Below are 26303 nucleotides of genomic sequence, written 5' to 3' on the forward strand. Positions count from 1 at the left end.
AGAGCCACAGTGAGGGGGGAGCCGGAGCGAGCGCACGGTGATTCACCTCAGCTCTCCTGACAACGTGTCAGCGCCGATAGCAGGTAGTAGTGGGGTGTCTTCCCAGCAGGTGGAGTCAGGAGGCAAACAAACTTGCTCAGGAGGTACCACCACCCGGCTGAGGACAGCTTTTTTCTTTCGTTTTTCTGTGTGAAGGATGTTGCTGCCATCAAATAAAGTGAACTGTGGGTTTTAAGTTGCTTGGCTTACTTCTGAATGGAAAGTTATCTCCTACTGAAGCGGTTCTCAGGTGTTTTTCTTCAACCTGCCACTTTCTCTAACAGATTACAGCCAAAATTTTTTTTGAGCTTGCCTTTCTTACAGAAATCTGCATGCAAAAGCAGCTGGCTGCCTTTTTGCAGCTCAAGCCATTCTGAGAAGGGTGTGAGGGACAGGGAAATAGGAGCTTAGTGCTCAGAAGTCAGAAGGAGGTGCTGGGCTTAGCATGCACCAAAGTCCAAGAAAAAGGAACTTTTTGCCACTTTTCCCAGCAGTTGATAAAAAAATTCCTCCAGACAATACCATCGAAGAAAATTTGTCCTCCTTGATATTGGGGGGGTGCAACCATAATAAGAGTTGAGACACTCAAAGAATACTGATGTAAGTTGTTATCCCTTTAGTATTTAAATTTTCACTGTTGGTTTTATCCTTTACTCTTGTGGAGACAGCAAAGAGAAACAGTGGAAGCTGCTTTTATGAGCTCTCATAGTGCCACAATTTCTTCACTTTTCACAGCATTCTCTGGTAGGAGCAGTGGCATCAGGGGAGGTTCTCATGAGCTGCACCAGCTCTGGCACCACGGAGCAGCACCTCCGTGGACTCGCTGTCCCTCTCACGCCACAGCTGCCCCGAGGTGGGCTTGGGTGAGTCACAGTTCTAAATGCTTCACATGTTTGTGGAAGGGGAACTGCTGAGGAGCAAAACCTTATGCTGAAGCCTAGGGAAAGCGGGGGGCTCCCCTTCCTGACACTGCAGCAGTAAATTGAAAGAGGTAAAAGAGAGAGCTAGTTTGTCCCAAGGTCCACCTATTTTGGATTTTTTGTATGTTATCCAGCTAATATTGTTCATTCTATGATTGGAACACATCACTTTTTCACTGATGGGTTTTATATTTATTTCAAAATGGATTGCATGTTGCTCTGTTTTCTTAGTGAATAGTATTCATCTGCTTAAGTATAAATCTGTCATTCCATAATCTGGTAGTAGCTTTTCTAAGGTTTGGGTGTATTTTTTTATAAACTCGCATTTTGTTAACCATTACCTTGACACAGAAACAGCACTTTCTCATTTGTTCTGCTATGAGCAATTGCCCTGTGCCCCATGGGACTGCAAGCATAAGTCCTTACTTCTTAGAATGTGTGTGAAATACTGATCCGACCCATAAATAACTCCTGGAAATTATTAACTGTACCTCAATGGTTTTATTTCCGCTTGTGCTCAGGAGTCATTACAACACTGAATTCTGCAGAGAAAAGGCTGAGCTTATGTTTTATGTTGTGATGTTATAGTTCTGTTTTGTAGAGTGTTTTGTAGAGTGAAAAGTGAAGGAAGTCCAAACCTTTCAAAATTTCAGTGATTTTATTCTGTTATGAGGGAAAACATTTTTCCACACAGTATGTGAAGTTTTGCTGTTGCATTGTTTGTCTCATTTTCACCATCTTTTATTCTGTAAATATATTTTGTTTGTCCCTAATGGTACTAGAATAAGGATGCCACTTGTGAAAGGCAGTGCTCTAATTTTCTTGGTCAGGTGAAGAATTTGAAAGAAAAATTCCCAGCTGGACCTGTGAACTGTGGAGAGATATTTCCAAAATCTTTTGCAGATGTCTGCATTGCAAACTGTTCTGGAGCCAAGCTATTTCCTGTCATAATTTATATATCTTTTTTGCTTGGCATGGTGTACCTCACAGGAATTACCTAGAGCACAGTATTGTCAAAAAAGAGATTATTTAGATTTGGTTTGTTTGAAGCATGGGAAGTGTAAGCATTGAGCTTTCTACAGAAGACTGTGGAGGCATGCTGTATCTTTTGATAAAAGGATTGCAAATAATGCATTTGAGTGAGGGCTATATTCACAGCTTGGATAAAATACTGGAATTTGTAAAACATAGTATTTAAACAAAAAGGATAATACATTGACCCTAATCCTGTTCAGTGTCAAGAGAATGGGAATTCACCATTAGCTTTAGCATAAGTTACATCAGTCCCTATAAGTCTTCCATAGGAATATTTAATTATTTACATACAATTTGGTAATCTTCACTCCTGGAAGAGACCTGACTGCAAACTCTGAGAACATTATCAGCACTCTCAGCAGCAATGCAGGCTTCCAAAGCCTGCCTGCTGGAAAACACATCAGCTCTGTGAGGGGGAAATTCATGGAGTGACTATAGCTGCTGTTCAGACCAAGCATCCCTAATGAGATAATTTTTCTTCTAATTTTCAGAAAAAGAGATCACTCCAGAATTAGGGGTTTGCAGAGTGACAGATAAACATATTTAAGAAGCTACTGCCAGTTGCAGAAGTCCATTCCAAACATGAAAGGCAACATCAAGAGAAGTACAGAAATGCTCAAGTGGCCGGAATACACATAAACAGTTTAGACTAGGATTATAAAAGGAATAGAAAAGTGTTTTATTTCTAATCCCAGAAGCTATCAAATCATTCAAGAACTGTCTTTTTAAGACAGCTCTTTCCAAAATTAATGATTGCATTTAACTTTTTGTTAGCCTTGTTTTGTAGAAACCTGAAAAATCAGGACTTGTATGTTTATCCAACATCAGGTATCTCATTAGAATGATGTACAAATTGTTTTAATGTCACAATAGATTTATTTAAATCAGTTGCTTAATGCACAATAATCTCAGTAACTTTCTTAACATACAAAAAAGGCATGGGTACTTACATTTTTCTCTTTGCTTGAATTTCTATTTTTAATTTATGTTATGTTATTTAATCTCCCCAAGTATTGATTCTTTAGTTCACATTCCAGGACATTCTAAGAGGATCTCCAAAATATTTTGAAGTGAAGAAAAACTCCCGACATATATCTCTGAAAAATAAATTGTTGGGTTTTAGTGGGTTTTTTTGATTTTTTTTAAAGAACAGTACATCCAGTCAGTAATTCAGAGACACAAAAAGCAAATAAATAGAAAATGAAAAATACAAAAAATTACTTGTATCCAAGCTTTCAAAGAATAAACAACAATGAATAGAGACATTCCAGTTGTTAGTATTTATGCCACGTTCAATTTTCTCTAGAAGAGGCTATTTTAATTTAGCAATACATGTTTTCATTAGTGCAGCACTCAGTAATTATCCATATTGGTAGCAGAAACACAGTGGGCTTTGCTTGCACTGTGTAGAGGAGGGAAAATGAAAGCAAACAAGATAATGAAAATCTGGGGAATGTTTCCAAAGAGTGGGCATCTGATTCCTTCAGAATGAGCAAGTATTTTCCATCTTCACTTGGAATCCAACACCCCAGGCTTCATTAAGCCAGTGTGAAGCTGTACATGATTCTAGAGAGAACCTCAGCCAAGCATCAAAAAGAAAAGCTCTTCAGGAGAATTAAATACACTGGCAGCTACAAGAAATGTCCTCTCTGATGCTTGTACAGTACATAAATAATAAAATAGTCTAGATTACACAAAATTTCCCTGGAAACTATTTCAAGAGCCTTATGAGATATCTAAAAACCACCAATAGGCATATTTAATAAATCATACATACTTATGAAGTCCCATCAATGTAAGTTTTACCTTAATTCAAAAACATAGTTTAAAACAAGAAATTTCATGTTATTTGAAGTGACAGGTATTGTAAGAATCTATTAAAACTCAAGACTCAGCTATGTATTTTCATACAGATTAAATTTTCTATCTTTGCAAGAGTGGCCTGGGGTCTATGTATCATTAAGGCTTTGCTTACCCCCTCAGTATATATTTTAAATGAAACTAAAGCAGTGCTAAAAGGTAATACTGGTTTTGTGAAAAAAGGTGAATTTTGTTTCAAATGTTGACTCTGCTAGACAGAAATTCATACTTCTGATTAACATGGTGTATTAAAAACTCCTTTTGCCTGAAAAATGTAACTGTAATAGACACATAACTGATTAAACCCCAGCTCTTGACAGTAAATGTAGGCTTAACCATTCTCATTATCATCATTTGTTTGTCACTCAGTTTGACATGTGTAAAATTAGGTTTTGGCCCTCCAAACAAGTTGGTGTGTAGAAATTTCCATGGACTGGGTGTGAAAGTTCTCCCACAGCACCACGACAAGTGACTGACAGAGAGTTCCTTGAGTGCAGAGATGTGTGCAGGGTGGAGGAGGTAACTGCAGTCTTTAGAGGGAGACACTGCTGGCTCCCACCAACAGAATACCTGCCAGAGCCTTGGGATCACAGATCCATGCATGTGCTTGAGCAGTGAGGGGCCTTACACACGCTTGGCCATAATGGCATGTAGCACAGAGAAGCTGGGAAATGTTTCAACTGCCTTTATGGCTGGTTAGCAGTATCACAAAGATACATTAGAGAAGAAATCTAATCGATTTTTCTCAGCTTTTTAAGTAAAGATGAAATTGGCAGAATTCATTTGAAATTTGTAACCACCATTGTGCGATATTTAGAGACAGAGCAGCTGAAGAGGCAAAACTTCAGATAGTTTTGTCAAGATACATCTGATTTCCCCCATAGTCTTTTCTTCTTTACTCTGCAGCCTGTAAAGGATCTGCAGAGTAGGGATTTATTTTCAGCATTTCATCCAGCATTATAATTATAACCCATGTGAGTCTAGAGGGTTTGATTAGCATGAGAACATCAGCTACCTCTTCTATAGTTAAGCTTACTGTAAGGAATGGGGAGCATAATTATAAAAAGATTTCTAAATATACAACACGTATTAAAGAAAGTAGGATGAGAATGTTGCATCTCTAAGGACTTAAATTTAGGCTCTGATGACAAAACAAGTAAGTGATTGTGTGCAGTTGGGGCCAAACACTAACCTGGAATAGGGAGCTAGCAGGGAAACACTGCAGAGACAAAATTTATGCTTATCATGTTGATTCACAAAACAAATTCACCTTTTCACTTCCAGTGTTATTCTCCTCTCACTTTCCTTCACACATGCACACAACTGACATATTTATTCCAGAATGGTTAGTAATTGAATAACTTTGAAGCTGTTTTCCGTGTAACAGCTGCCCATTTAAATCTCACCAGCCAAACTTCTAATAGAAACTAAATGTAGTTATTGAGGATGAGATGCTCAGAGAGAGCTGCAAATCACAGAACACAAGTCTTGAGGGAAATGTCTGAGCGTAAAAATGTTGCTTACCTTTGTCTGAACCTAATGATTCACTTTGCACAGCAGAGGCACAGATGGCCGTGCATCTGAGGTCTCCCTTAGCTCACCTCCTTTCCCCCTGACACAGAAGTGAAATCACATGAAGAGCTCCTAGACCTGTTCTGTATTTCTGAAAGAGCACTGTTTGACTGGTGCTTCTTCAGTCAATTGAAACAGTTACAGGGACAGGGATGAGAGGTGTCTGGCTCTAGATGGTCCAGACATTTAAATGTAACAAGGTCTCCCAGGGGAAGCTTATTTTGTCTTCTACTTTTTTTTCTCTATTTCTATTCTTGATATATTTTATGACTTTGTGGTACAACCCTCACCTTAGCTCTTCTTTATCATCGTGAAGCCTTTGAAGGCAGTCATGTCTAAAATACTCCTCTGTGTTTTGTTTTTAAACACTCTGCTATTTCAAAGACAAAAATAAATCCCAGGAAGAGAGGAGATGCAGTAGTTGTCACCTTCATAAGTCCAAACAAGTAATTTTAGTTATTGCTGAATATCAAAAAGCAAGAATTTAGAAGTTTTAAGTCAGAAGACTGTCAATGTGTTTCAGTCTTGGCCAACATCTTTTCTGTTTGTGTTTTGGACCTTGTCTTTGAACAGATTTGGAAAAAGATTTAGAAGTTTCTTTCAGATGACAGTGAAAAACCTGAAATTTGCACATAAATAACAAATGTCTCAGACAATAAATTGTAATTTTGTAACTTTCTGTATGATGTGGTTTTAGCATTTTTTTATGCTAATACCTTTCTCAAACTGCTACCTTTTGCTGCCAGGTCCTAAAAATAAACATATGGCAGATATGCCATATTTCCATACTATTATGTTCTGAGTTGTACTTCATTTCACAGGGGCTTAACAAGATTCTTCCTATTTCAAATTCTTCATAGCCTGATTTTTGTCACTTACAGTTTTACTACTGTCACCTCTCTCCACACTACTCAGGCATACACATGTACACAATTGCATCTTTATTCTTTAGTAGTATTGATCCATTTGTTGTCCAGTGCAATGTTCCCCCCTGAACTCTAAGCACAAGTTAAATGTTAGCTGGATACTCAAAGAAGGCTGCAAATCACAGAAAAAAATTTGAGAGAGATGTGCTTAAAATTTCTGGTCCCTGTTTGAGCACGTGGTGTGAATTCAATAATTAAAATTTCCATACACTCTTTATAATGAGGTGAAAAGAGATATTCTTTCAGCTGTTCAAGATTTAATAAACCCTTTTCCTGTAAGATGAAGGAATCTGCTCTTTTTGCTATGTGTTTTCATTGATGGTTTCTTGCTATATGTTTAGATTTTTTTAGGATGAGGTTGAGAATGCAACCTCATTGCAATTCTAAGGATGTTATTAGAGGTGTGGTGGAACCAGTTTGCAGGTTAATCTTATGCAAATCCTGATCTTTTGTGAGGCTGGCATCATTTTTCTCAATGTAATGTCACTGAACTCAGTTTGCAAGGTGAGTTTTCCTAGTGATTGATGAATTTTGTTGGGATGTGCAACCTGGCTCACATGTGTCTACGAGCATGGCTCTCATGTCTATGAAGATGAGTTGGAAACTGAGGCTCAGTAACTTTAAAAACATAAATAAAGTGCTTAACACTAATATTATTTCCATATTTATTAAACCATAATCACAACTTTGTGGGTTTCATTCTTTCTAACATTGATTCTATTTACTGCAAGTGCATGAGATGGTGCATGGTATGAGTTGTGGATGACACAATTCTTGTTAAAGATCTAGGACATTTAAAGGTGTTTCCAACCCCTTCCAAGAAAAGTCAGACAAGATATAATTCCCTTCTTGCCAGAGTAACTTCAGTCACACATCACAACGTCCTATATATAATTTAATAACAACAGGGACATAATGTCCAGTGGGCTGAACTTGTTTCTGCAAGTTCATTTTACTTTCCAGTATAAAATGTTTGAGATATTCTTTCAGCTGTTCAAGATTTAATAAACTCTTTTCCTGTAAGATGAAGGTATCTGCTCTTTTTGCTATGTGTTTTCATTGATGGTTTCTTGCTATATGTTTTGATTGCTTTTTTCAGGATTTGGTTGAGAATGCAAAAATATTTGAAAGATGGAGCTACAGATTTTATTTATTTTTCTGTTTCTTTTTTGCAGCTATTATTAAGCTGCTAGAGATCTTTGAGCCCAGAGAAAAGCCATTATAGTTTAAGCCAAAACATTAGACCATGACTCTAAAAATAGAAGTTCAACTCTTCTTACCTGCCGAGGGGAGGTAAAACCAACGAGAACTGCTAACTCTTGTATCTGAGTATAAAACCTCAGTCCCCTTACTTTCAAAGGATAACAGTAATCCAATGGTCTTAGGAGCCACTCATCTTGGTGCAAATCCAAGTGAAAGTAATGGACCTCTCACTAGTCCTAAACACATTCATACTCCTCACCTTAGCAACCCTCCTCACCCCCATCCTATTCCCCCTCCTATCCAACAACCTTAAAAACACTCCCGAAACAATCACAAACACAGTCAAAACCTCTGTCCTAATCAGCCTAATCCCAATAACAATCTGCATCTACTCAGGAACAGAAAGCCTCATCTCCTTCTGATGAAGATGAATTTTCTTACTGTAGAATGTATTTAGTTCAGAAAATAAAGTGTTCCAAATAGTGAAGGTTTGTTTAGTGGAACCATGTCTGCAGTCTGTTGGAAAGGACTCTTTCCTCTGAGTTCACAACATTCAGGTTGGGAGACTATCTTTTGTTTCAGCAGCGATTATAAGAAGGATATAAAGCATCAGCCTCATGAGGCAAAATGAAAAATATCTAACTGGAATAGCTCAGTGAAAGTTGACAGTCATGCTTTCATTGGCATCACTGCTAGATAACCTCTGAAAGCACGTGGCACTTACTTGGTTGCCTAAAACTGGGACTGAGTACCCCACTGAATATTTGCTCAAGAACTCAGCTCCTGTTGCTCTTTTATATCTGTAGAGAAGAGTGAAGACAGGCAAGCAGAAGTGCGGAGCAGAGTTCTACTATGCTTTTGTGTATATTATTCTGTTTCTAGGAAACCAATGACAAAATTGGTTGGATTTTTTTTTTTGAGACTCAATATATCTTACCAACTTGTCTCTGAGTGTTCTAACTGCACACATGCTGTACTATCTAGTTATCTAGGAACTGAAAGAATAGCTGCAACAAAAAATTATCTTGATTTTTCTAATTTCATAATTTGTGAGGAATATGAGTACTTGATGGGGAGCCAGACAAAATATTACTTTGAGAAGGAAGACTGGGGAGGAGGGAAGTCTCCTCCTACTTGTCACCATTTTTTTGCTTCATAACTTTGAGATGAAACCAAAACACCTTTTCTAGTAATTTCTAGGAAACTGGATGATCTGGGATGCTGCCTTGGCCCCATCATGCAAGAAAGTTCCTCTGATGTACCTGTTATGCTAAATACTCACTTCCGGGCTTAGGTACACTGATTTTCTCAAGACACATTTAAACCATGCAAAAGGCAAGACAATTCTCTCCATTACAAAAGCAAAGTAAGCTATCTGGCAAAAAGATTTAGAAATTGTCCCAGACATATGTATTTTCCTGAAAGATAGTTATGGCTTTCTCACACTGAGTAGAGTGAATATGATGACTCCCTCTTTATCTTCTCATCTGCTTTGATGTCCTAATACTGGACATGATAGAAGGGAACTTACATAAGTCCTGCTCCAGAACTCTAAAAGCCCATTTCTGATTCTACTTCTAGTATTTCTGTGGTAGATTTCGTTGTGCTTTTAAAACAAGAGTTACTTTTCTTCCAATTTGGCACTCATAGATTGAAAACCCATCGCCTTTCTTTTTTTTTTTTTCTTTTCCCCAAATATGTCTCTAGAATCTCTTTGTCATTGTATTAAAATAATTTTTTATTTAATTGTCCTCATGCACTTTTTTCTCCCCTACTCTCCTTTGGAGCTATTTGAGACAGATAGAAACAGCGTGCTAGCAATGAGCAAGAGGAGCTCTTGGGAAAGTTAAGAATTAACTTAGAATTAACTCTCTTAAGTAAGAGAAGATTATTTGTTTCACAGCTTAAGTATTTTTTTCCCTACATGAAGATGATTTGTGATTCCTGACCCACAACTACTCAGTGTGCTGCTATGGGCAGTTAGTATGGAAACCAGTAGGGAGAGCATAGCCAAATCAAGGAGAGCCCAGGAAATGTTTCAGCCAGAGCCTGTATTTGCCTCTAGAGGTCTCCCAACACTTCTTACTTTTGAAAGCCCAAAGGAATGCATTGGACACCGCTGTCAGCTGCCTTCAGCGTGTGGTCTCTCTCTTTCTGGCCATCCCATCATGCCCTGGCCCTCAAAATTAGCTGTGTAATATTTGTGCTTTGTGGTTCACAATGCAATTCTTTCTTGTTATTACTTAGCATTGCTGTACCCCGTCACCTGACTACAGTACAGCTCAAGCAGAAAGATTTGTTGCTATTTTGAGGAAAAATACTGGGTAATGCAGACAGTTTGTGTCATAATAAAATCTGGTGACTTTAAATGAGCATTTAATTGGTGTACTCCATGAAAACATTTCCAAGCAAAGTGTGTGCAAAACTGAGTGGCATTAAAATGTCTTTGTGGTACTTGTCAGCAAAAAATGGGATCCCCACAAAAATTTGATAATGCTCTTTCTCCACTGCTTGTATCATCTCAGAATGTCAGCTGAAAAAGCATCTCTGCCATGCTTCTTTGGGCTGATGGCTGGCTGACTGTCCCAGCTTTTGCAAATGGCATTCAGAAGTTATTTGATAGGGGTAACTCATCCTGCTTCATATTGCTGTTTCACTTAGGTGTGACTCCCAAGTGTTTTTACCTAATTTGCATCAGTGAGGAGACAGAATCTCTCCCTGAATCAGTTCAGTTTAACAGTTTCCTGTTAGCATGACCCAGGAGCAGACTGAAGCAGAACAGGGTGGCATATCATACCACCCATTTCAATGTGAATTTAGACCTATCTTCACCCTCTGTGGGAGAAGAGCAGGGCTGCATTCAGAATGCCAGCAGGAGCTCAGCAGGAGCTGCTGCTCTCAGGCACAAGATAGAGGCAATCAGGTGCTTCCTGCAGGTGCTGTGGAGCTGCTTGCTTTGGATTGCTTCCTCTCACGCCAGCAGGATGCTTTTGGTCCTGTCCTGAGAAAAGGAGGTGGGTGCTGGCTCACAGCCAGCAGCCTGGCAGCAGCAAATATCTCTCATGCCCCTTGTCCCCCCTGGGAATGAAGGCTTTCTGCTCACTTTCACATTTTAAACACCAAATGTAAAAGATTAGAATGGCCAGCCTAATTTAAACAAAGGAGGCTCTGAGGCACCTAGGCAATCAAAACAAACAAAAAAAAAAAGGTGAATAAATTTAAAGGGCAGTCAGCTAGAGGAGCAACCTTCACAGGTTTTTGTAAAAAATTGGAGGAAAACAAGAGCAAGCAACATGCAGTATCTCAAACACATAGTCAGTAATGCTGTTGCACTGTTGTACCCCAACTGATGTCTCATATCTAGAGCCCTGGGCTTGAGACAGATTTGGTTAACTCCCACTGGGAGTGGGAAAATGCTATTTATAAATATCTGTCCTGATTCAGTAGAAAATTATCAGAAGTATGGGGATATTAGGGTTTTTCATAGGGTACAACATGCTATGAAGAAAATTCATTCCCAAATCACTAGAAAATCTGCATAATTCATATGATAAATCTTTAAAATAATATAATATTTTTAAATATATATATTGGATATTTGAAAGAATAACATTTTAAATTTGTTTCAGAACTAATTTTGTGGCTAGGGATTTCCTAAATTTGGAAAATTTTCCATTAAAATAGTAAGAGGCATGGCATCTTACTAAAATAGTAAGTGGCCATGGTCATTTTTGGTCTAGTACAAATAAATCAAAAGATTTCCTGGTTTCAAATTTTGGATGTTAGTTAACCATGTTTTAAAGTGGAGATTTGCTTGGTGAATAGGTATGGGTGGGCACTTTTAACTTTTGAATGACCCCTAACATTTAAAATACTTGTTTTAACTTAGGAAAATTTCATTAAGAAAGGAGTGGATTTAAACCTTTCTGCAACAATGAAAAGAGGCTGCCAAGTAAATATAACTATAAGGTTACTGAAGTAAGGAATTCTCAGTTTTCCATGTTCATTTAGCTTGCAGATTTCAGACCCAGAAGAGGAGCAATGAGGACTGTGGCTCTGGCTTTAAGTAAGATGTTTCTTTCTGAAGAACTGTATTCAACCATCAAGCAGCAGCTGGATAAAAAAGAGACCAACAATAAGCTGTGAGAGTGATCAGCTGCCAAACAAGTGTGGTCTAAGAAGATTTAAGATAATCTGTTCAGTCTGAAAAACTGAACAGAAGATCCAAGGGATCATTAAAAAGGAAATCAGATGCTGATCACTTATTTGCTGCTTGCAAGAAGTCAGATATCATGGTATTACTATGAGTATTAACAAGGTATTAACTATGAGTAACCAAGATTTAGGGATTCATGTCAGGAAGGTAAGGAGGATGAAGGAGAGGAGTAGATTATCTGTAAGGTGTCATATCTTTTTCACTGGAAGGTCTGAAGAGGACCCCATGGAGTCCAAAATAGTTTGTGTAGTCTGGTATCCTATGACTGGGTAAGTCCTTGCTGTGCCCCGGTCATCTCAGACCAAATAACCACCTCCTTCCCATTCTTAATCATATCCTTCCCATTCCCTACCCTGTTTTCCCGGCACAGTAAAACAAGGTGTAGGCCACAAACCCTAGAAATAAAAATTTCTTGCAGCAGATCCCAGGTTCAGCTGATATGGAAGGGTGCAGTGGAGAACTTCCATCAGAGACTTCAGCTATTTGCCACGAGCCATCATGGATAAGGTAGAGAGATAAACTGTTTGGCTGCTCTACAGATTCTTTTCAGTCCTTTTTTTTTGGCGATCTGCTGCAGAAAAGAATCAGAGACAAGCTTGAACTGGCAGCCAAACTGGTTGATCTTCATTATGCTGCTTCATACAGAAGAAGAGTGCAAAACACATCCTAGCACAATATTGGTACCCCATAATACAGCTGTGTGGAGCTGAAAAGGTATTTGTAGAATCAGACACTTGGTAGCACAGGGATCATTCTGACCAACCAGTCCAGAATGCCAAATATTTTGTGAAGCCTTCACAGCCCTGGGGATGATGTGATAGGGACAGAAAGAAAGTAACACTGCAAACTTTCTCAAGTGCTTGCCTGAGTAAGGAGACACTTAATAAAACAGCATTTCAGATTCTCCTGTTAAAACTTTGTCTCTTGAGTGAGAAATTAATTCATTTTGACAGTTCCAAAAGAAATGGGAAAATACGCCTTGAGCTGCTAAACCCTTTTTCTCTTACTCCCTTTCTTTCCCTTGATAAACCTGTGCCTGCCCACCAGCTCTAGAGGGATGAATATATGAAGTATTTGGATACTTCAGCAATGTCATGAGTCCCCTAGTGCCCTTGGAAATGTCTCTAAGGGCTTCTCCTTCATTGTCCTCCATACTTCAGCAGTTGACTCCAAACGGCAAATTCTTGTAAATTGAATTTTCAATTCTTCTAAATTGAAAAATATGTGCCAAAGCTGTAAAATTCTATCTTCAGAGCTGGTGTGAGTATCTGCTCTTGGACACTTTTCCATAACCATGCCATAGGTAAAAAATAAGGCACTGAAGAAACACTCAGAATAATATTCTCATTTCCCAGCTATCCTTTTAAAAAGAGCTCTGAGTATTACGCATTGCATGTTAGACAGAAGAAAAAAAATCATCTGCCAGCACAATTTAGAAAAGCTGATGACTTTAAAGACTTTCAACACAAAGCTGCCACTGATAAAAACTTGCTATGACTCAGCTTTGCTTTGCGTAAGAGCAGGTCATTTTGCTACTTACTGTTGATTACTGCATTTAAGCCCCTCTGAGATCTTCGAAAGGTCTGTGAACTGTTAGGAACTGTTCATGTTAAACTGTGTATCCATTAACAGAAAAAGTGATTTTCAAGGACTGGTTGATGAAATTTAAAATATAATTAAAGGTGCTCAGGTCCATGGATATAATAAATGGCCCATATTTTTTCTTATTCTACTGTAAAGCAAAACAGCATTCAAGTTCAGGGTAAAACCAGGTGAAAATATTTTCTTCAGTTAAGGCTATAAAGGTTCACCTACTTCTGTATACAAAGCAGGAGAGTTTATCTGCTTTTGTGATCAGTATTAGACCAAAGAGTAAAGCAAGAATGTTAAGAGATTAAAGTCATAAAAAGGCTCCAGAAAAAAAAACATTTGTTCCAAATCAGCTCATGCACATATATCTAAATATAAACATTATATAAAGAATATTCCATACTGAATATATTTAATAAATGAGTGTATGTGAATAATTCCATCCTAGACAGAATAATGCAGCTGGTGCAGTCTGGGCAGGTGGGGACCAGGCCTGGGTGCCTTGGTGGACAGCGAGTTGAATACCAGTCAGCAGTGAGTCCTTGCAAACAAGGAACATAACCAGCAGCTCAAGGAATAGGCACATTCCTGGAAGGCACTTCCAAGGCCACACTGGGAATGCTGTGTCCAGCTCTGTCTCTTGCAAGGTGGGACTTATCAGAGAAGGAATGACAATTTTGAGACTCCAGCAGAAAAACTTTACAGTGGACTGGAGATGGAGCTCTGAGGGAGCTGGTTTTGCTCAGCCTGGAGAAGAGAAGACTACAGAGGGACCTGATATTTTTCTCCAACTGCCTAAAAGTGTATTACAGAGAAGATGAAACTTGGCTTTCCTCCAATTGGCATATTTGTTAGTCAGGATCCTGCTAAAACTGATTTAAAGTGGAAATTACACTTCTGTGAACAATTCTATGATTCTGTTGTATTCATCTGGTCTGTTTTTGAAGTTTTCTTATTATGGTGAATCTACTATCTGCCCAGAAAATCTATGGCAGTGCTTCCTACAGGAGTGAAAAAAAATACTCAAAGCAACTGTACATTGTGAGTGCACTAAATCAGCTTCTTGAAATATTTGCAAACTTTAAATTGCAGTGCTGTGACAATGCCTATCAGCCAGAGGGTGAAACTGAATACACTGTATTTCTTCTAGCTGACTTGAAGGAAATGGAAATAGTTAGGCATTTAAATAATGGAATTACATTATCTAAAGCAGGAGTTAGCAGCCTATTCCTTGCTAGAAACAGGATATGCATTTCAAACCCTTTGTCAGTCCCAGTGTTAAAGCTTTAAAAAATTAATGATTAAAATAGATATGGCTGGAGAACATATGAAATTATTTCATTCCTTCAAGTAGTTCTCCTTTTCTATTTGCATAAGACAGGTAAAATTATACTTGAAATACATTATTCCCGGTTTATGATATTCTAGGAAGTTAATTGCCAAAAATCCATTGTATTGCCCCAAGATTGTTATATCTGGACATTTAGGATGAACCCCAAAAGCACAAGTTTCTGAAAAAAAGAGCTGTAGAATCTTAATCTTAAGAACTATAGGTTTTTTCTTCTTTTTTTTTTTTTTTCTGATTTTTCACTGCATTAGATGGTATCCTAGCACCTAAATTTTGTTGTTCTCACAGGAGTACTAACAAATCTTTTCATAAACTTCCAGCTAATTTTGACCGCATTGTCCATCCTCTTGCTCACTTAATTTTCATGTTTGTTTTAAAGTAATGCAGATCAACCTTTGTCTGTATAAGAATTACTTTTATTTATATAATTATATTTGGAACATGTAGTTTGTTCTTTTGCCCTCAGTAACAGGCACATACAATCAGCTCAGTGGTCTCCAGAGTCTCATATTCAGCATGTAAATTGTAGTGCCTTTCTAAACAAAACAGAAATGTTGTTGAACAGAAAACAGTGCTATACAAAAAGTGAGTATATGAAGTGTGTGTCTTCAGCAAACACTAAAGTATATGTTCATCAGATGTGTGTATGTCATCTCTTTATATTTCCAAGACTCACTTCATTTCTACTGTTAGTGACTGTGGCTGAAAGATTTTTGTCTGTAGTCACTGAAAGGACATTGTTTTTACAGAGGATCAAGACTCATCTTTTCAAGTTCTCCAGTTAACAACTTAAATTCAGTAGTATTTTTCTACCAGATAAAATACTTATATTAAGAATGGCAGAATCAAGTTGCAGTTCCCAACAGAAATCAGATAGCTGATGGGGTTTTTTTTCCTAATAAATCCATCTCTGGCACTCCCAGGATTTAGAGTATTTTCCTAGTCTAGTTCTTGATCCACTCAAGTATACTCCGTGCCATGCAAGAATTTGAGGTTAAGCTTACCCTTCACAGGTTCTCTCTTCATACAGGGTACTCATGAAGTGCTAGCGCAGCACTAACAAGATGAGGAATTGATACCTCTAAAACTGAATTTTACTTTTACCTGTTGCTAAAATATTTTTTCTAAGCCTGCTACATATCCAGATTTTACGTTTCTGGGATTTTTTTTTCATGAGAAAGAACAATGTAACTTTAAAAAATGTATAAAGACCAAATGCAAATTAATATTACAGTCCTTGAAGTGGCAACAAAGCAGATGTATTCTACAAACAGTGAAAAATTCCCTTCCCAGGGTAGCATTTCTATACTTTAGCGGAAAAACTAAAAAATTAGTTTTGGTTTATAGACAGCTCCTCTTAAATTAAATCCTCTCCTCTTAGTTTATACCCAGGACATGGTGTGACAGGAAAACTAGTCTGTGTTCACCTCAGAGACTTTCTGGCCACTGGATTGTAACTTATTATGTACCACAAAAGGTAGATAAGGTGTTTAATGAGAACATGACTGTGGTACATGTCTTCCCTCATGTCTCCTAAATTCTCCTCAGGGTATTTCTATGGGTGTGAGTCTGCAAGGGCTGCAGAGGCTCATATCTAGCTTTGCTGAGGGCTGATCTCCCTTTGTGGCAGAATGGTGCCAAAAAGCTGTAAGAAATGTGTGCATTTGCATGGAGAGGCAGAGAACAGTATGCAGGAGAGCTGTGAAAGTAATGTTTCTGCAGGTTTTATATTTCAGTCCTCAACACAACCAAGCTGAGGATAAAACTGGGAATTACACTGACTGTTTTGTGTGTTACTAAAGTTAATTCAACATGGATCTCATTTCTCTTAAGAATTGCTTGAGTCAGATCTCAGGTCTATACATCTAAGTATATAAGGCATTTTTCAAAAAAATTGATTTGACAGTGATTGTCCAAGTCAAAGTATCACAGATTGGACATTTCTTCATGGGATTTTAAGTGCTTGTTTCTAACAAGCATCCTAGAAGATTAGTGTTCTCTTACAGCTTGTGAAAGGAATGTGGTGGGTTGCCCCTGTGTGGACACCAGCTGCACACCAAAGCTGCTCTTTCACTCCCCTCTTCATCTGGACAGAGGAGAGGCAATACAGCAAAAGGCTCATGGGCTGAGATAAGGGCAGGGAGAGATCACCCAGCAGTCAAGGTCACAGGCAAAACAGATTTGACTTGGGGAAATAAATTTAATTTATTACCAATCAAATCACAGTTGTTTAGTAAGAAGCAAAACCAAAAATTAAAAATGCCTTTCCACACCCCTCTCCTCTCCCCAGGCTTTACTTTAATCCTGATTCTCTACCTCCTCCTCTCAGCAGTGCAGGGGGATGAGAAATGGAAGCTGGAGTCAATCCAGAACATTGTTTTTGATGCTGCATCCTCCGCTCAATGTTCTCCTGCTCAACATGGGTCCTTCCCAGGGGCTCCAGTTCTTCAGAAACAGACTCCAGTCCCTTCCACAGGGCCACAAGTCCTTCCAACACATCTCCTCCAGCATGGAGTCCTGTCTCCACAGCTTCAGAGGTCCAGCCAGGGGCTTCAGAAGCCCAGCATGGGCTTCCCAGGGGATCACAACCTCCTTTGGGCATTCCCTTGCTCCACGGTGGGGTCCTCCTCTGGCTGCAGGTGGATTTCTGCTCCACCATGGGCCTCCATGGGCTGGGCTTGGGGGGGAACACTGCTTCACCATGGTCTTCACCACTGACTGCAGGAGAATCTCTGCCCTGGTGCCCAGAGTACTTCCTCCCCTTCCTTCTTCTTCTTCTTCACTATACATTTATAAACATTGAAGCTATGGCCTAACCTATTGCAGACTTAATTTCCAATGAATAAGTTGCTCACAAGAGCCTCCTGACAAGCTCTTGGTTGATGTTAAACAGGGCTCCTTCTGATTGAGTGGGGTGTATGTAGCCAGCATTCTTTGCACAGGGTTTGCTGGTGTGTGGAACCCCTTTCACTACAGGCTCATTTAGGTTTATTTTCTTTTTTTCTGAGCTGATTTAAGATCTTGAGCTGTTTCTAACTTTGATGCATACATTCTCTCTCTTCTCAGTTTTGTACACTGATTCACCTCTTAAAACCTTCAGCTTGAACAGCAGACCGAAAGGCTTAACTAAAAGATTTTTATTTCAGCTTTGTGGTAATTCCATACGGAAGAAGAAGTGCTTGAGGTGTAGCAATATGCTGAAGGCAGCTGAAGAATTGAACAACATGGCCCAGAGTCACACTTTTACAGACACTGGCCTCTCACTAAAACGCTTAGGTCTGTCTATAGAGATGTAACTGCTCTGGCTGCAAATGTCCCCTTCTCCAATCAAAAAGAATACTCTTTAGTGCATTATAGGAATTTGTACCTGATGTTAAGCAGCTAAATACTTATCTAGTGGTGATGTGCTATTGTCACCAGTAGCACAAGGCACACAGTCTTGTGCTTGTGATACTAAAGGAGATATTCAGAGCACATACCTTTGTGATCAGAGATCTTTTCATGGCCTTAGCCCTTTCTAGGTACTTTCAGCCACCTTCAGTTTATTTATCATAATTTCCTTTCACATGTCACCCTTTCCTTTTCCCTCAAGTACTTCTGAGCCTTTCTCCATGCTACTGTTCTCTAATGAGCCCTCTGCCATTAGTTTCCATTCTGTCCTTCAAAATACTGTCATCAAACCCCTTTTATCACTTTTTTTTTTTTTAATGTTCAGGACATGCTACTATCTCAAGTAAATAGAAAAAATAGCATAATCAAGAGAATACTAAGAAAAACATCCTCTATACAAATCTCTAGATGTCACCATATTTTCTTCTTCAGAAATTTTAACTCCAGCTGATGTTCTGTCTTCATTATCTCCATTACGGGGTACTCAGAGAGGCCAGGGCCTATCTTTGCTGTGCCAGTATGACACCTTGTATATCTGAACCTTGAGCTTGGAAAGTGTTTGGCTCCCAGTCAACTTTGGGATTTATAGTGTCTTAGATATTTGGTCAGTATTTAAGTGCTTTGCAAGATCAGCAATGTATAAACAACAACTAATGCTCTCTGGCCCTCAGCCTTTGTCCTTGGCCTAGCAATCAAAAATTACTTTGTAAGGTAAGTATTTTATAAGGGATGAAGATGTGAAAACTGCTGATGCCTGAGCCAGCAGGAGTACAGCAAAGGATGCTTCCAGAATTTCAGTGTTTTCTGTGCTGATGATGGTGAGCTGCAGTTACAGTCAGAGAAAGTGAATTGTAACAGGAAAGCGTGAAGATGCCCAAGCATATTCTGTATAATTTCTCTGCTTAGTTCCCTAAGAGAAGATTCTATTTCTAAATTCATTAGCCCATTTCTCCACCTTTTGTAGTATTTAAATTAGTTAATTTCAGCCAAAGTTGACAGTGGATAGGATTTTCCAAAATGTTCAACTCTAAAACCCATTATGAGGACCAGTGACTGGATAGACAGGCAAGATCCAAATGCACCATACCACTAAAGAAAATGATTTAGTTCTGCCAAATACAAATCCTTAAGAGGAGCAACAGACCATTTAGTAGCTCTGCTTTGAACTAGTCCTAACTGTGTTGCCACTTACTCATCCCAGTAGGTGTGGAGCATTTGATGCACCCTGTGAGGCAGGACACAGAAAAGCTTCAGTGATGTTGTGTGTGGGTGGAGAGGCACAGGAGGTGCAGGACATGGAATCAGTAGGAGCTGGGATCTGTTGCTACCACTGCCTGTTGACAACGGGTGGTATATTTTGATATTTCAACCCTGGAACACTGAAGAAGAAATGCTTTGAAGGAGGAATCCTTTAAAGGAGAAATACAGTAAGCATAATATTGCCTTAAATTTTATTGTTGTTACTACTGTTTTTACTGGGATTTCTGCAAGCATCCTTATCTGTAGTTTTTCTAATACCTTTGACACAAATACCTTTGAGAATGACATCTGAGAGTCAATCAGTTAGTGGTACTGAATTCTGCTTTTCTGAATCTTAATGTAGAATCACATACTATTCAGCTAGATGAGTTAAGCAAGTCTGTATGTGTTTAGGATATTAGGTATTCAAAGTCTGTGATAAACATATCACAAGGGGTTCTCCTCTGGGCAGTTGGAAATGTATGGAGTAGGATACACTTTAAAAGGATTGGAAAGTCTTCCTGTCCAGCCAAATTTATTAAATACGCAGAGCAGATGGGAAAGGGATTTGATAACTTGCAGAACAGCTTTTGCAATATAGGTTTATCTAATCTGTCAAAAGTTATATAACTCTCACTTTCCTGCGGCAGAAATGATACATGCATCCCATTTTGTAATTGTTTTCAGAATTCATTAAAGTTAAAAAAAAAAAAGAAGAGGAAGTAAAGGAAGTAACACTCTTAGTAGTTGAGAGTTCTGCTTTCATACAACTCAATGAAACTCTACCCTCAAATTACATTTATACCACTAGTTTGTGCATTTTGCCCCAAAATTAAAATGTTGGATGAGGATGGGAATCTCACTTTATTTATACGTTGGACTAAAGCTGGCTTCACGGATTTCAGGTGAGTGAGATCATCTACTCTTATTCAATGGGTTTATTCTCTTGGGATATAGTAAGTATTGTTATGATGTACTTTAATGAAAAGTATCATAATAGAATTATGCATAAGGGCCTTTTTCATGAGATGCAAACCATATCTACTCCATGTCCCCAAATGCTAGGAATCCTTCTCTCTCAAGCTGCCTTAATTTGATTAACATCATCCCTTCAACTCAGATTAATTTGTGCTTTGCTCAAAAAGTGTTTCTTCTATCATATGTGATTTTCTTTAAACATGGAAAAACATTCTCCTTTTTCCAACAATATTATTTAGTCTAATATAAAATACAGTTTACAAAGGCTGCCTTATGCCCACTTGTATCTCTAATCATAAACACTGAGAATCTGCCTTATTATGCACATCAATCCACACATGTTGCCACTTATCCAATGTACTAATTCAAATGTGGTTTTCCAAGTAAGCAAACTAATCTGCAGCTTCTAGTATGGATTTCCACTCACAGCACAGGCCAGGAAGCAGCTCACCACTTTTAGAAGGAACACTGGAATAATGACTTTTTGCCTTTAGAACAACTTTGTAGGGTATTTGCTTTCAATTAACTTTGACTTGTCTGACAATATTACCTTGGCAGTTTTAAAATCTCATTAAAATTCTAGTTAAATACAGATGCCACTCCTCAAATAAAGGGTTTCTCACTTTATTTAGAAAGAAACCACCAAAATATTTATGTTTATGTCCAATTTATCTTCTGTTCATTTAATTTTGTTAGGAAATTCAATGCTGTGATGGCATCACACTGCTCATGTTATTGTGTGATCAGTTTGATGAAGGAAAAAGCAGGTGAGCCAACAAAAAGGCATGTATTTGAAATGTCCTTTTCCTTTTACCTTGAAATTCCTTTTTCCTTATGTTACATTAATTTTAAATAAACATTTTCAGCTTCCATTTGTAACAGGCTGTCATGGTGTGCCAATTCTCTCCTTTCTTTCTTGTGCAAGCATCCTGCTGCCAGCTGACCCTACTAACTGCGTGCAGGTTTGATGGCACTGATCTAAGGACCATGTGCAAGTTCTGTTTCTGTAGATCTGGTCACAATTTATCAATAGATTTTATCATTGAAAAGGATGAGACTGTGTTGCAAGGCACCACAATATTTACTTGCATTCTTCCATTATTCAGTATTCAACTATTTATTTTTGGCTTTGAGGGTCAGATCATCAAAAAGCTGTAAATCTGAACAGTCTCATCAAATACAATGGAAAAAAAAATTGATTTCTCAAGCTTCAGTTTAAATTACAAAGAACACAATTTTTCAGGGCTACTGTCCTCTGCTTATTCCCTTGACAAACTTTTGTCAATGAAGAAACACATCTTGCTCCCTAATGCAAACAGTGACATTGATCATAAAGGAAAAACATCTCAAAATAGAGAAATTAAAAAGATTATGAACAGTAAACTGGTTCAAGCAGGGATTTGATTCTTTTTACTTAGCAGCTTTTTTTGCTGCCACGTCTTCAGATAACGATTACTGTGTTGGATATTCCTTACTGTGGTGAGGCACTGGAAGAGGTTGCCCAGAAAAGTTGCATGGCCCATCACTAGAAATGTTCAAGTCCAGGTTGGATGGGGCTTTGAGGAACTTGGTGCAGTTGTAGGTGTCCATACTTATGTCAGGGGGGTTAGAACTAGATGATCTTTAAGTCCCTTTAAACCCAAAACATTCTACAATTCTATGATTCTCTGATATGTTATCTAAAATAGAATATTATGCAGTTTTTTTCTGAAAGTGGACTGTGTGATATGCTGCTGCTGAGGTACAGTTGTATCTGGACTGCATTTTTCTTCCTGCCTGTTCTTTTTGCAGTTTTCTAAGCTACTCATTGAATGATGTGCAAATACCTGAACATTTATTGCAGAGGAGAAAGTATTTTATTTCAAGGGTCAGTGGACTTTGTTATTTTATTTTGTTGATTCACAAGTTTATGTATGCATTAACTAAGAAAAAATATTTTATTACCAGTTTGTTCCTTACTTGTTGGTTTATTTATTTTCAATGGATTTTGTATCTCAGAGGTATTTGCTTTGTTTTAATATAAAAGATACAGTGGAGCAATTTTCACATTATATCAATTTTCTCTGGTCTATCTTTGGAAAAATCAATAAAATGAGATGAAAATAAAGGCTGTGACTCACTGGCTGATATACACAGAAAAATGGCACTTTGAAATGCATTTTTTAAAAACAACTAAGTAAAGATTCTGTATGGTTTGGTTCAGATTTGCTCCCCCAACAGATCCAAAATCCATGGTGACCATTGACATTGTTACAGGGAAATTCCATGCAAACCAGCCAGAGCAGGATGCCACAGTGTCTCTTTTCCAGCTTTAGATCACATTTCTATGGAAGTCATCTTCCGCAAGCTGACACTGATATCCAAGAGCTGAAAGCCTCTCTGTGCTCTGGAAGATCAGGATTTCCTCTGGCAGGTTTCTGTCCTGCTGCTGAGGGGAAGTTGGACCTGGGGGGCTGCAGGGTGCATTGGTGTTGTCTGCCTGCATCGTCAATCCACCTACAGTGCTTTTGGAGAAGTGTGTGCTCGTTTTAAAAGTCACAGACATACTTGGGGTGGTTTTAATATGGATGAATTTGCTGATTTGCTGCCTGTCTTTCAGTGGGGTGACAAGTAATTCAATTTTCTTTTCCTCCAGTTGTTAAAATGAAATGCATATTTTATGGCAGGGCTGTGGGATCCTTTCAAAACTGGTATTTTTCATCACAGCTTATCTTGATCCTAATAGGAGCATGTTGCTCCTAATAAAACGTTGACATTTTATTTGCCAGAGTGTTTGCACTCTTCAAAAAGAGATATTCATTGGCTCTTAGCCACTCTTCAGTGCAGCATTACTTGCCCTTAGATTGCTATTATGTACAGCATTGTTGGTATTATTATCTACCAGGATTATTGCTGCTCAGACATGAGATGAGCTGTGTTAAGGGCTGTCTGCTACAGACTAATGTAAGGCTTCTGACTTCAAATATTCTGCAGTAATTAGACATTTTAACCAAAGATTTTGTTCTACCTTTCAAAGAACATTATGCTCCAAATATAATGAAGCATGGATATCTTAACTTCCACACTGATGTCTTCAAAAATATTCTCCTTTTTGTTTCTTGATCTTGTTTTGGGCTTCAGAATTACTTTCCTCTTCATTACTCCCTGTGGAGGGTGAATTATTTATTCACATCTGTCTTGTCCCACAGGCTCTTCCATTCATCAGGTATTCACAGTGGGTTTGTATCTCTTCTCCTTGATCCAACAACTAGACTTCCTGTAATTTCTCAAATTTTGCTTTAACGAAGTTGATTGCCAATCAAGAATGCAAGGAGTATAGACTGTGATTAGACACATGGAGATCAGACCCACAAATATAAGTGTGCTTAGACTATACTTGTATAATCAAGATATTCTGTGAAGCATCAAGTAGATCTTAGAGCAGCAGTGGCAATTTCTGTGAGAAACATTATATGAGCTGTTAAAAATGCTCCAAAACAGGGTCTGATATCACACAGCAGCGGCTCCATGCTGCTCCATCCTGCTCCTGTAATTTTTAAAAGAGATTGTTACCATTTAGGAAATAGAGCAACAAAAATTAGGTATAGCAAGACACCACAACAAAGATTTTCTATGTTGAATTAGATTCAGCATTAGATTAGATTCTTTGACTCTGGATTTTTTACTATCTGTAACAGAAGTTTTTTACTCAGAGGTCAGGTTAGGATGGATTTTGTTCACATTTCCCCTGGACTTTTAAAACCCTTTTAAATCCTGAATTCCACAGCAAAGGACAAAGTACCCACATAATTCACTTCTTGAGCACTTAGTTCTCAAACTACAGACAAGTTTTAAAAGGAGCAGGCACACAGTTGCACATGTGCAATTATATATATTTGTAAATTTATTATGCGCATATATATCCTGTAAGTGCAGGCTGTATTAAAAGATATAGCATTTACTGCTACATTATTCCCCCCTTTATTCTCGCACATCTGGCATCTTCCACAGAAAAACCATAACTTTTAAAAAATATCAATTTAAAAAATGTTGATCACAGAGTACCTGGGTGTAATCACTACTATAATTTGCAAAGTTAAAAAAAAATGAGTGACATGAAAAACAAATGTAAGGTCACTGAAATTATTAGGGTAAGGCATGTTGCAGTTGCCCCTCCAAACTGCAATGGAATGGTGCTGTCAGCCTCACAAGTGCCTCCCTTGGCAACAAGATCTTGTGAAGAACTCCTGTAGGAGGAAATGGGCATGGCAGAAACGTAGCCTCTAGTTCTGACCCATGACACAACAAGCTAATTCAAATTGGCAGAGGGAAATAAGCTGCTAAAATGTGGGAGGCCTGAACTTCTTATTTTTAAAGCAAGACTGTACATTTTATACCCACAGCTACCTCAACAGTATTCCAGTGTTTTTTCCCTAAGTGTCAAGGGAAACCATGGAAAACAAGAGGAAAAACAGGGAGTAAAGGTTATGCTTTACCATGCTGGCTGAATTTTTTATAGCCATCTTTGTTGAAAGAAATAATCGAGAGATTTGTGGAGGATTGGAGCAGGAAAGTAATGAAAATACTAATACATTCTGTAAACTACTGAACTGTATATTTCTGAATGGTCTTTTTATTTTCTGCCTATTTCCCTTCCTATCTCAAGTTTCTATTCTGCAATAAGTCTTTATGCTAATTAAGAGAGGCAGGAATACTTGCTTATATGCCTTTGAATCAAAGAGGATGTTTGTGCAATGCAGAATAGGATGCTGTGATTTATATTGGTTTTCTGTGCTGTAGTTTTATTTTAGCATGATGGAGCCTTGGTTCTGGTTTGAGTGCTTAGTGATAGACTGGGCTGGAAGGAGCTTTCAAATAGCATTCCTCTTTTGTATAATAAGAGAGTATGTCATGGTAATGGTTTTGATAGCTCAGCAGGTGTTCCAGTCTCATACTTCTGTGGCAGAGGGAAAAAATGCAAGTTAACTCAGGGTTCCCATTGTGATTGAAGTGTGTCTGTGAGTTACAGTTAGTCCATAGGGCAATCCTATATAATTTTGCTTGTGCGAAGAAGTATTTGAATGTTCATTGTCTTTTTTTTTTTTTTGTTTTGTTCTAGTTTGTTGTGCTCTTGTGTTTTCCTCTCTGTCACTTCCTGATTACGCTGTTGCTAAAGTAAGTAATGAAGTCTAAGCCTTCATTTCAATGAGTTATGGGGATGTATATATGGATTACAGTCAATATGGAAATTCAATAAAAAAGCAATTACAGATAAGCATGTCTGCCAGCTCCTGCTTGCAAGCTGTAAATAGCTGATCAGAGACTGATTTCATCTAGTGAGTCAGATGCTTTTCTTACAGTTAATCGGTTCAGATAATATTTTTTGTAGGATGAATCTCACTCCCCAAATGGAGAGAGAGAATTGTTCCATTTTGACAAGACCTCAAACATCTACTTACATTTTATGCTGGGTTTGGCTGGGGTATAGTTACTTTCTTCATGGTGGCTGGCATGGGGCTGTGTCGTGGGTTTGTGCTGGACCCATGATGATAAAACAGAGATGATTTTGTTCTTGCTGAGCAGAGTTTACACAGGGCTAAGGCCTTTCCTGCTGTTTGTTCTGCCATGCTGACAAAGGCACTGGGGTGAATGGGAGGTTGGGAGGAGGCAGGACAGGTGACTCCAGCTGAGCAAAGGGATATTCCAGACCATGGGACATCATGCTCAGTGTGCAGTGTGGAGGGAAGAAGGAAGAACTTGGGGGACTTTTAGAGTGATGGTGTTTGTCATCACAAATCACCATTACACATGATGGGGCCCTGCTCTCCTGGGCATGACAACACCTGTCTGCCATGGGAAGAACTGAATTAATTCCTTGTTTCTCTTTGCTTGTGTGTGTGGCTTTTCCTTTCCCTATTAAACTGTTTTTATCTCAACCTACATATTTTATTTTGATTCTCCCCCCAGTTCCATCAGGTTGGTTGGGGAGAGGAGGGTTGAGTGAGCTG

General features: G+C 38.4%; 1 long non-coding RNA gene across 1 annotated transcript; it reads left to right on the forward strand.

The window, feature by feature from the left end:
* LOC135443737 (uncharacterized) lies at positions 1–25453 on the forward strand. Its single transcript, XR_010439099.1, has 3 exons — positions 1–639; positions 775–902; positions 25415–25453. It is a non-coding gene; the product is annotated as an uncharacterized LOC135443737 (long non-coding RNA).
* Positions 25454–26303: the final 850 nt, after the last annotated feature.

Source organism: Zonotrichia leucophrys, chromosome 2 (assembly GCF_028769735.1).
Source record: "Zonotrichia leucophrys gambelii isolate GWCS_2022_RI chromosome 2, RI_Zleu_2.0, whole genome shotgun sequence".
NCBI lineage: Eukaryota > Metazoa > Chordata > Aves > Passeriformes > Passerellidae > Zonotrichia > Zonotrichia leucophrys.